At 36.7% G+C, this 12,837-nt stretch overlaps 1 pseudogene; it reads left to right on the top strand.

Annotated features, from left to right (window-relative positions):
- Window positions 1–7,370: 7,370 nt before the first annotated feature.
- The window catches only part of LOC149196607 (chromatin remodeling protein EBS pseudogene), a 45,003-nt pseudogene continuing 39,536 nt past the window's right edge, over window positions 7,371–12,837 (top strand).

Raw genomic sequence — 12,837 nt, 5'->3', positions numbered from 1 at the left:
GGGTAGTCAAACTTATAGAAGATATTTTCCCTCAAAAACTCGGCCACTTTTTCTTCTTTTGTTGCCTTGATTGCCTTTGTTTCTGCCCACTTTGTCAAGTAGTCCATGCACACAATGATGTAAGATTTTTGGTTTGAAGGAGGGTTGATGGGACCCACAAAATCCATGCCCCACTTCTCAAATGGCTCGAAATTCACTTGAGGTTGGAGGGGCATTTCATCCCTTGGAGTTGGTTTCCCCATCCTTTGACATCAGTCACAATGGTTGATGTATCTCCTGACATCTTGATGAAGAGTGGGCCAATAGTAGCCTGCCTGTGGAATTTTGAAAGTGGTTCTTTTCGCTACAAAGTGGCCTCCATAGGGCCCATCATGACAGGTTTGGAGGATGTCAAAAACTTCCTCCTCCCTGACACAACGCCTCAATATCTAATCTGTGGGAAGTTTGAACAGGTTGCCCCCAATCCATGCGAATGGGGCACTTTTTCTCACTATCTTGCTTTTCTCTTTTGAGGATAGGTGTGGCAGGAACTGTGCTGAAACCAAGTAATTTTATATATCAACAAACCATGGAGAGAGTACTAAAATAGCAAACAGGTGTTCATCTGGCATTTGATCATCCACCATCCCTTCTTCACCTGCAAACAAATCTAGTCTAGACAGAAAATTAGCAACAACATTTTCCTTACCTGGCTTATCAACAATGGTCAAATCAAATTGCTACAATAAAAGTAACCATCTAATGATACGAGCATTTACATCAGGTTTATTCATCAAATACCTAATTGCAGCATGATCAGTGTGTACGAATGTTTGATAACCAGTGATGTAGTGTCTGAACTTGTTTAGGGAATGGACTACAGCTAGGAGCTCTTTCTCGATTACGGTATAGTTTAACTCTGCCTTGGATAGGTTTTTACTGACAAAATATATGGCATACGGTAGCTTCTCTTCAACTTGTCCTAAGGCTGCTCCTATGGCTTTGTTCGAGGCATCTGTGTGAATGTGGAAAGGTAGGGCCCAGTTTGGACCTCTCAAGATTGGGGCAGTTACCAGCCTACCTTTCAATGAATCTAAAGCCTCTTGACAGTTGTCAGTACATATAAACTCAACATCTTTCCCCAAAAGACCAAAAAATGGAGAGGCCAACTTACTAAAATCTTTAATGAATCTTCTATAATATCCTGCTAAGCCTAGAAAACTTAGAACATCTCTTACCTTTTGAGGAGGTGGAACCCTTTGAATGATAGCAATCTTGTTGGGATCCACATGTAATCCTTGCTGAGAAATTGTATGACCTAGCACAATCCCTTCAGTCATCAGGAATTCACATTTTTCTGGACTGAGGGATAGGTTCATTTCAATACACTTGGTTAAAACTTTTCCCAGGTTAGGCAATGCTTCTTAGAAGTTGGACCCATAAGGAGTAAAGGCATCCATATAGGTGTCCACCAAATCATGAACCAGCTCAGCAAATATGCTCTGTACTGCTCTCTGGAAAGTGGCAGGATCGTTACATAACCCAAAGGGAAGGACCCTATAGGCAAAGGCACCCCATGAACAAGTGAAAGTGGTCTTATCTTGGTCTTCCGGGCTGATTTGGATCTGATTATACCCGCTAAACCCATCTAGGAAGGAAAAGAACTTCTTCCCTGCCAGTCCATCTAACACTTGATCTATGAAAGGCAAAGGGAAATGGTCCTTCTTGGTGGCTTTGTTAAGTTCTCGATAATCGACATAGATTCTCCACTTCCTGTTTTTCTTGGGCACAAGCACCAAAGGAGAAACCCATTCACTGTCAGAGATGGGGTAGATGAATCCCGCATCCAGCAACTTTTGCAGTTCTTGTTTGAAAATGTCCTTAACGGTTGGATTCATCCTCCTTTGAGGTTGTCTGACTGGTTTACAATCTTCTTTAATGTAAATGTGATGGGTACAAACTGAAAGGTGGACTCTTTTCATCTCCTTATAGCTCCAAGCAAAAGCATCCAAATGGCGGTTCAATAAGCTACACAGCTCCTCCTAAGAGGGGGATAGGGATGAGTTGATCTTCAAGGTTCTTTTAGGGCCAAATTCCACATTCTTAACTCGGGGAGAGGTTGGATCAGCCACACAGATATCCACTAAATCATTGACTTGGGTGTCTTCTACCGACTCTTCTAATGGCAGCGCACTAGGAGGTGGATTCTGAATCAAATTCTCAATAAGGTCATCCTCAGTTTGAGGACCTCCCTCGGTGGCTTCCACTGTGCACAATGGTGTAGAATAGACTTCATCCTCATCTTCCTCCTCCAACCAGAGAGGTAAGTCATGTTCTAGAAGAGGTTGGGCAGGAGGATATAGGACTAGCTATTTGGACATAAGCCCATTCTTGATGGTTATGCTCCCAGCTCGACAACTGATGTAAGCATCTGCAGTAGCTAACCAAGGCCTTCCCAAAATGAGGGGGTATCCTGTGAGTTTTGCCTTTGGCTGAAGGACCAAGGAGTCCACAGGGTACTCCCAAGAATCAACGGAGACCATGGCATCTTCCACAATCCCTTCGAGGGTCACGGTGGAGTGGTCTGCTAACTGTAGTACTGTCGAGGTCTTTCTTAGGGAGCTCTGAAGGTTGAGTTTGAGCATAGTGTCCCTGGTCATCACATTAATGGCAGCACCTAGATCAATTAGGGTGTGGGGGATTATGGTGCCATTGATGTGGACATCAACCACATGACTCCCAGGGTCCAGATATTTTGGACAGATTACTTGTCCCAACATTAGGTCGGACAGTTTTCCTATGACATTGATAGTTGGGGCATCTCTCTTGCGCCTGCCTGGGTGCCTGAAACACTTCCCTTTGATCAATTTGTTGTAGATTAGTACATCTTTTATGGCCTGGAGAAGTGGTATTTTCACACATAATTGTTTAAGCTCACTCAAAAGTTTAGTCTCTTCTGGTTTTGGTTGCGTGGTTCTAGTTAGTCTCCCAGGAAAGGGTGGAATGGCTTTGGGTTCACTTTCCTGTTTCTCTTCCTCATCCTCCTTGGGAGGAGGTGGGCTATCTGGGAGGACCTTCCCAGATCATAGGTTGATCTCTTGAATCTCCATAGCATAGGTAGGGCATGTTGTCTCTCTAGTATATACATGTTGGGCTTGTCTATTATTAGGGTTCGAGTTCGGTTGAGCAAGCATCTGGGATTGTCTCAGAGGAGCAGGAGATAATGGTTATGGTTGAGCAGGTGGTGGAGGCAAAATAGTGGAAGGAGAGTTGTATTGGGGCCTCCACCCCTATTTAGGTTCATTCCATTGAGGTTGTGACTGAACATGAGAATGAAACGAATGAGCAACAGGTTGAGTATGGTATTGAGATGCATATGACCAAGGAGGGGGTGTAGACCAAGAAGGATGAGCAGGGGGACCCCAAGAAGGTATGTGAGTGGATTGGTTGGGGTTGTAATAAGTTTGGGATGTCCCTTGCATCCCCTGTTGGTAAGGTCTGGATCCATGTGGCCTCCTTTGGTTTAAGAAGTAGAGTGGTTCAGTGGCTCCTTCAGCCCGTTGGTACATAGCTTTAAGTCTGGGTAAGGTTGGGCACTGGTTTGTAGGGTGGTCTTCCTCACAAATGAAACATACCTCTACTGAGTGCAATGGACACTCGTTCCGAGGATGTTTCCTTGTACATCTGGGACAAAACATGGCCAAAGCCCTCTCAGCTTCCTATTTCTTCCTTTGTATTCGGAAGGTATCCAATTGAATGGCAATGGCCTGTCTCATCTCACTTTTAAGGTCTTCCATATGATTTGCAAACTCATGTTTGGAGAAGGTGGTGTTGGCTGAAAGTTTATTCCCCCTACCTCTTTTTCGGGCTACCCTGGAATGGTTTCTAAACACAGTCTTTATGTCATCATAAGGTAGTTGGTAGATGTCTCCTCCAGCCAGTAAATGGAGGGTATCTAGAAGGTCTTCAGGGATTCCTCAGAGTAGAACCAACTTTAGAGATTCGGAGTCAAGTCTGCACCTAGCCCTTTTATAACTGAGTTGGAACCTTTCCTCGTAGTCTTCTAAAGATTCATTGCCTCCCATGGTCATCCGAAAGATTTCTCCCTTTGTTTCCTTTGACCTACAGTAATCCTGGTATTTTTTGTTAAAGGCTTGTTACATCTAGGCCCAAGTCGTGATATTGTTTCCAGGTAACCCCATGAACCAGCGTAGTGCTGCATCCTTGAGGGTAGAGGGAAAGAGTTTCAACTTTTGCTCGTCTTCTGCATAGTCATAGGTTCGATAAAGGACAACAAACTCAAACAAGAAGGTATCAGGGTCTTCAGTGGTCAATCCATGGAAGTGAGGTAATGCTAAGGGGCTTATGTTTTTCATTTTTGTGTCCCCATTGGTCTCTCGGATGGGAAAGGCACCTTCTATTCTCTCCTCATCTCCTACACCGTTTCTGTGTTCAGCCATGGTCTCAGGAGGAATGTTTTCTTGCTCTTCTTCTATTAGAGGATCTTCATATATCTCTGGAGGTTCACTGCCACCAAAGAAGAGAGAATGGTGACTCAGTGATGTGGTGGGGGTGTTGGGTAAGAATTTTCCTGAATTGTCTCTATTCCTACGAGGCATGAATTGAAATATTTTTGGTTGATTTTTGTGTTTTTCTCTACTTGTACCTACAAAACTAAAATTGATTGAACAAAAAATTGCAACTAACTAAAGTAAAGTTTTGTTGGAATGAAAATTGTAGAATTGAAATGAAAGCAGGAAATGACTAATCTATGCTGCTGAAATGAAATTGCAGAAATGAAATGCTAAGCTACGCTTGCAGAATTGAAATGCTAATCTACGCTTGCAGAATTGAAATGATAGTCTAGGAAAAAAGGAAATGTCTAGTTTACTTTTGCGGAAATGAAATTGCGGAATGGAAATGAAACAACTACACTACTCTTGCTAAAATAAACTACTTAGCAGAAGGTTGCAGTAGAAAATAGAAGAAAAGAAGCAATCACAAATACTCTGACGCTTCCCCGGCAACGACGCCAAAAAGATGGTGAGATCCAGTATTGCAGCAATGATGTTTCAACTCTTGGGACTCCCTTCTTTACTTTTATCAACCCGGTTGTTCGTAAAAAACTTAGGAGCGACGGTGTATATGCACAAGTACTAGCTCTTGTCCCAGGTTGTCACTTGATCAGCTGGCACAAGTCCGCTAGGAGCTTAAGCCAACTTCTATGAGCTCTTAGAAGAAGATTTTCACTTTGATGGATGAAAGCTAACTCAAAAGAGGCTAGTCTACTTGCAGAAAGAAGCTGAAAGCTGAGAGGAAATGCAAACCCTAACAAACCCTAGTTTTACCGGCTAACCCTACTAGTGCAAGAAAAGAGATGAAAGTTGTGGAAATTTATGCCATTGGATCTTGGAAAGGTAAAATTCATGTGACTAAGCTACTTCTGAAGTAAAATTTGGAAAAAAACATCTTTTTGTATTTTTGAGTAATTTTGCAGAATTATTATGCATGTGCTACTTTAACAATTTTTAACTGTGTAGAGGTTGATTGGCGAAAGGAAATAGAGTAGGCACTTGCAGGAGGTTGGGAAGGTGAGAAGAGGGCCTAAGGGGTCCCTAGCACCCTTCCAAGGAGTTTCACAGCGATCATATTTCAAAAAACTACTCATGTGAACTTCTACAAGAAGTCTACACGGGTTCTACAGGATGTTCTACAAGAAGTTCTACATGAAGAGCCAAAAGAGGATTTTGGAGGGTTGATGGTGGAAAAGTGAAAATGGAGGATGGATGAGGATGTGAAGGGGTCTAGGACCTGGTAAATGAAGCTAAGGAGTGATGAAGGTGGTTGGACTTGTTCAAAGATGGAGGGAGCAATGCTGCACAAGAATGTAGAAATTAGGGAAAATTGGAAAAGTGTGGCAAATGAAGGGAAGGGATCTTGGATTAGGGGTTGGAGCAAGTTTTATGATGGAGGAAGGATAGGTAGGGATGTGTTACAGGTGCTCTTCACACTATTTTCCAAAACTGATCGAACAAAGACTGAAGAAACTAGAGATCTATCTATTTTGACCTAATCTGACCTAAAAACCAGAAACATGATGAACAGAAATTTATAGAAAAGGAATCATGCAAGATAACTATGGAAGCTAAGCAAGAACAGATCTAAACATGCAAGTACAACTGGTAGCAACTTTTCCCAACTAAAAATCTAACACTAGCAATTGCATGGAAAGGTAAAAACAGTGTTTTTGTGGCAGCGAGTATGCCTTGGTCTCAGCTCATGGTCCCAAGGAGGGAGAGGTGAGATCAAGGATTGCTTGATGGCCTTTTTTTAGATCTTTTCTGTCTCCAAACTGTCAAATCAACCTAAAGCATGAAAAGATATTTTAATCGTCAAAAGAAACCTAAGTAACAAAGCAAGATCTTAACCTAGATAATAGAAATTATTCTATGAATGTAAGAAAAACACATAAAAGTACACGAAGGAGGTATTGATACTTGGGTTGGGTCCAACCCCAAGAGCTACAACCTCCTAAGAAATCTCAGAGCTGGTGCAAAGTGAAATTTATCTCCATTACTCAAAAAATAATCATGTCATAAAATTGTTTACAGCAAGAGCTAAAAAATGAGTTGAAATGCAGAGCTACACTAAAGTGCGAAAAACAACTGTTCAATAGATAAACTACCAAGGCTTGAAGCCTTCCTACTTATGCACCATGAGGACTCCCAACAACCCTCCTTAACTTTAGGAGCTTGGCTGCTCAAACTGCAGTTAATCAGCCACTTCCCAAAATCTACTCGGCTGCCCCTTGAAATCATCTTTGGTGGGTTGTTGAACTTCGAGCTGATGGTGGAGAACTCAAGGAATGGGTAATTTAGTGTAGGAGACACCCTTCCTACAATTCCTCAGCCTTGTTCCTTCTTATTTGGCTGTCAATTTGCTCATAAATGGTTGACCTTGGTCCAAAAGATGTTCAAAAATCTGCAATAAGCACGTATTAGACTTTGTGGTCAAGTGACTATTCTCGTTCATTCAATTAACATAAATATATTCAAAAGAATGCATAGAACTCATTTTGAAGAGGATGGATTCCCTTTGGAATTATTTAGATTGTTATATCATGAGTAAAATTTAAAATTATAGCGAGAAAATGACACTAGGGATAATGTTCTATTTGGGGAGGATTATGTATAATCCCTTTAGTGTTTCAAGAAAAAAATATGTATAAATTTAATTCAATTTTTGACTAACTGTCTCATCAAGAATTGGTTGGGGTTCTTGATAACGGTTTGGAACTACCAATGATTTGTTCTAAGTTAAGATGTTTGGGTATGGTTTTACAAAAAGGAATGGGGGTTTTACAGAGGATTATGGATAGAAGTGAGAGTAATATGGATAAGACATAGCCTGCTAAGAAATCCTTGAATGCATATTCCATCAAAGGGAACTAAAAATTCATTAGAGCAGGAGATTGCTTGTTGAAGCACCTGTCGCATTCTAATAAGCCTCCATATGTAGCTAGAATAGAGAAAACCAAGAGTGATATTTGGAATAATATGGAAGTGAATGTTTGTTGGTATTAAAAGCATAAGAAATAAATTGGTTGGCAGAGGCAGCACTATGGTGCCAAGGAGCTCTTCCTCTCTGACCACTTCGATGCGTAGAATGTTGACACAATTGAGGGAAATGCATTGTTCACGGCTTCAAGAACTACACCAAGCTCGAAAGTGTTGATGCCAATGATTACTCTTCTTATTTGAGTACAAACATGCTATCGATGGTTTCACCTTAGACATAGTGAAAATGTACTATAAATGTGGGATGCCTTACAATCTTGATGACCTAATGGTGGAGTGCGAAGGATGCAAACATTGTTAGAAGTTAAGGATTGACCATAGCACCATGAAAGGTGAGGCTAGACCACACCAAAGAGATAAGTAACTATATCTTTTTCGTTAAAAAAGTAGTTAATTTTTGTGGTATTATTTAAAAAAAATGTTTGATCCCTTTGTTAATCTCTTTGGAAAGTCTTACAAAGTTCTTGTGCATTAAAAGATTGCACACATATATATGTATGTCTTGCTAAGTTCTTGAAAATGTTTGCTTAGTGTATGCACAATAAAAAGATAAGTTAGGGATGTTATTTTTCTTGGAAAGAAAACACACGTGAAACCTGCACACAAAATATTAAAGAAATCATGATATTTTTCAGGAAAACAATGCATGTAAACTTTTCTTATGAAAAGAGAAAGAAAATAATTTATTTCATTAAAAAAAAATATTGTCAGGAAATTATGAGAGAAAAATAGATTATTAATTTCCTTGGAGATATTAGCATGATTCCTATAGACTCTTAATAGGATTATGTGCACAGTAATAATATCCATTATATTTGAATTCTTGAAATAAAATTCTATGTTAATTTGTGAAAATGAAATATTAATTGCATGCATCATTGTATTATATTTCGAAGTGAAATGTCCTTGCATACATTATCGTATTAAATTCTTGGAAAAGAGAAAATATTTTGCATGCATTATTGTATTAAATTCTTGGAAAAGAAGAATGTGATGTTATGCATGAAAGAATGGTGCTATGCATTATACTTTTGAAAAAATATTATTTAGCGAATGCACAAAGAACAACCAATGTGTTATAGTAATATATATTTCATATTGGGAAAAGATTAATTGCATTAGAATTCTTGAAATTGAAACACGTGTTTAATAGCTATTATGTTTAAACTCTCATTTTGAGAACATGGATGTGCATTTGCATGCATGAAAAACAATGGTTAATGAATTAGATTTCTTGAAAATAAATATTTTATTTTCTTACAAGAAAAATAGAAGAAGAAAAAATGATCTCTTGAAAGGAAATATGATCTTTGCATTATTGAAAAGTACACTTAGGATGTAGGATTCTTAAGAAGAAATATGCATGGAAAGAAAATAATTATTGTGTTATAACCTTTAAAGAGAAACATGGATTTGCGTGAAAAAAGAATAATTGTAATCTTAGACCTTGGAAAAGAAAATAAGTTATTTCATGTAATAAATGAATTATCTTTCCTTTAGAAAATACATATATCCACACGCAAGAAATAATAACTAACACATGGGTGAATGCATGAAGATGGGTTACACTTTTTGGAAAGCACATAGGTTGGGAGGGGGAAAAGCAACTCGATCGAGCTATTTGAGGGATTAAATATTGCTTTTTTTATCTCCTATATAGAACCCAATTACATAGGAGCTCGATCAAACTATTTTTGTTTTAAATTCCCACCCAAAACACAACTAGGAGTTTATGGTTAGAAGGGATCAATCAAGCCCTTATTTAACTATGTTAAAAGTTTGATTGAGGGTTTGTTAAACCATAGATCAAGCTATTTTAAATTTGATCTCAAGTGCTCAATCAAGCTATTGAGGGCCTAAACATATATAGTTTTAGTTCCCCTCCTGAAGATTTCTCTACAACATCATTTTGTAGCATGGTGAACTTAAGGCAATATTTGTCCATAGGTGGTAGAGTTGATCACTTTGAATTCATGAAGGAATCCTCTATCCAATGGCACATGAGTTTGAAATTTTCACAATCACACAAGTTTGATCTTTTAAATGTTATGCTTGAAAAAATTTGGACAGTTTCAATGGGGATAATAAAAAACCAATAACACAAAATATATAAAATATTTTTTTTTCAAATATACCACCATATTCACTAATGAGTCCTCTTCAAAATTTTACTTTTGGTTATTTATTTTAACTAAATAGTATAAAAAATATACGTGAACGCATGTGTCTGAAAAATTCAATTCAAATATTAATTCACAAACTTTGAAAAATAATAAAAAAAAAAATATAATTTTGCACAAAAAATTAAAGTTTCAATATACATAACTTAGTTCTCTTTGTGTATATCATGCTCATCTATATATTTATAGTTCTCTTTTTGTATATCATGCTCATATCTATATCTATATATATATATATATATATATATATATATATATATATATATATATATATATATATATATATATATATCTTAGAATAAGTTATTGTATGTGAACACATGCACACATTTTAAGATGTGCGGAAAATTTCAAGGACAAACATTTAATTTAACGGAAAATTTAAAGATTATATGACACCAATATTTTTTGAAAAAAATATCATTAGGACAATAAGATAATTCTCCACAAATTCTATTTTTAATCCAAATCAAAATTCACATATCTTATATGAATTTTGAGGGCTTCAATTCGATGAAAGAGTAAAATTTTGAAATTTTATTGCCACATTTGGCCCAAAAGTGTAGCCCATATTCATGCATTCGCCCACATAAGTATTCTTTTAAAAACAAAGCATGCAATTCCAAGTACAGTAGACACTGTAAATAGCCCTGACTTGGAAAATATGCTTTTTGAAAAAGGGACCTGCATTTGCATGCTCGATAATGGTTTTTATTATGATAGCTTCCCCTTAGAAGGGAGCATGCATTTGCACGTATAATAATAATAATTGTACTCGGAAAGATTGCTTAGTTACATGAACAAATAAAAATTTGAGGCACTAACTTTATTTGAATAAGTTTTATCTAATTACATGCACGGAAATCAAAGCAAATACGTTAGTATCCTTTAAATGAAAATGGATGTTTACAGTGGTTTTCCTTTGGAAAAGAACATGTGCTTATGTGAGAAGGATCATAGTCATGTAGTACTTATTTCGACATGCTTTGATAATTATTTGCTTATAATTAATGCATTAAAAGTGTTGTTAGAAGAAGCATGTTGCGATATTATATTTACATTTCATGTATACACATGGGTAGATGTTGAAGAATCACTATTAAAGATTGATTATTGGTTGCTTAATACTTTATGTAATCATGATATCAACGTATTCTAATGACAACAACGACAGGAAAGAATGGTGACTTGTGAAAAGGATAGATTATGTTTAACATGGTGGCAGGTAAAGAATTAGTGGTCCATGTAGATGAGTGTGAGCCGCAAGATGGTCCATTGATGAAACAACCAAGCCACAAAGATATAAAGATTGAATATTTGTGAGTAAATGATATCATGATGATTATAATAGCTTTGAGCTAGATATTTTGTATTAAATGACATTTCCTTGTAAGATTTTATGACAATGGTTAAGGGATGGACTCCCTTATAAGCCATTGAGTGAGGGGCGAACACCCTCACGGGCGTTTAGTAATAAAATTAAACAATTTTTTGTTTTCACCCTATGGGGTTTCTATGGTACATTGGTGTCTAATGATGTGGTTGTTTGTTGTGATATTGTTATGATGTTGATTCCTTTCATGATGTAATGGTTATATTATCAAGAATGTGATTAACTAACTAAGTTAAAAGAATCATGGAATTGATGCAAGGTTACATCATAAAGTTTATGTTAATATGCCACAATAGTGGTTGTTAATGGTTATGTAACTTACTATTCATTTACTCAAGTTACTCTATGTAATGATGAGGATTCTATCTGATGGTTAATGAGGAATATGGAATAGTAATTTGGATAGTTTCCCATGATGTTGAATAGTTACCCGTGGGTAAATTCTGTAAAATTTTCTAACTCCATGCATTTTCATGCGTGGTTTCCATGGGATGTTACAACATTGATGTTACATAGTCATATGATATGATACATGTAAACCCATTCTCAAAACACATAAAAACTAAAATATTAACTTTAATAATAAATTTTGCGGATTTTTTTGCCAAATAGTGAAAAGATTTTGAAGAATTTCATAGGAAATTAAAGGAAGAAGAGGAGATAGACTGAAATCAAGAAGTTTATGGTTAAAATCGAGAGATAAAATTACTAGTTTATTCCACAAACAATAAAAAAAAATTTCTTCGTCCCAAGGTGACAACTCAATTAGTGATCGAAGTAATGTGAAATCTATGAAAACTAAGAGATCCAAGGTTCAAATCCCCCAATTGTGACCTGGTTACAGAGAAGAGGAATGATCATAGAACCCTAGAGATTTACTAGTAGTTACATGTCAGGCAGGATGTTGGGTTCCTCTAGGATGCAAAAATAAAAATTAAAAAGTAAAAAATAATTTCTTCCACAAACAAAGATATTAATACAAAGACTATTTCATATCTGGATAGAATAAAGAATGTCATTTTTAATTATTTTGAGTCCTTATATAAAGAAAATGGAGATGCTCTTGTAGATTTAGTGGAAAAATATTAGGTCATATTTTGTAACTAGTTTCAGAATCGGACAACACCAAGATTTTTCTCCCTATCATGGAAGAAGAAATTTTAAAGGTTTTTTGTTTCTTCAATCCAAATAAATATCTTGGTCATGATGGATTCATAAGACACTTTTATCACAAAATTTGGAACACAATTAAATATGATGTGTTCAAAATGGTGAACTTCATCTAAAAAATCCAAGTGAATAGTGGGCACTCTCAACTTGTCATTCTTTGCTTTGGTTCCTAAATATGTAAGTCCCTCTTCTTTCTCTCATTTTAGACCTATTTCTCTTTGTAATTTCTCATATAATATTATTACAAAGACCATTGCTCAAATTTTCATGCCTCTTCTTCCTAATATGATTTATGAAAATCAAGGAGGGTTCATTAGTAAGAGGCATTAATGGAAAACATTGTTTTAGTACAAGAATTCACACAGTCCAACAAGTCTAGAGGATACAATGTGATGGTCATAAAGTTAGATATGGCCAATGCATTTGATCGTGTGTTTCACTCTCTTCTTTTTTCTATTTATAAAAAAATTAGGTTCTCCTCTATTTTTATATCTTGGATCAATGCTTGTATTTCTAGGTCTTGGATTTCCTCCCTTTT

The sequence above is a fragment of the Pinus tabuliformis genome, chromosome 2_2 (genome assembly GCF_031772625.1).
Source record: "Pinus tabuliformis cultivar Carrire ecotype Pingquan chromosome 2_2, CPIR1, whole genome shotgun sequence".
In the NCBI taxonomy this organism is placed as follows: domain Eukaryota; kingdom Viridiplantae; phylum Streptophyta; class Pinopsida; order Pinales; family Pinaceae; genus Pinus; species Pinus tabuliformis.
The sequence above is the reverse complement of the archived record's forward strand: the minus strand, read 5'-3'. Positions and strand labels throughout refer to the sequence as shown.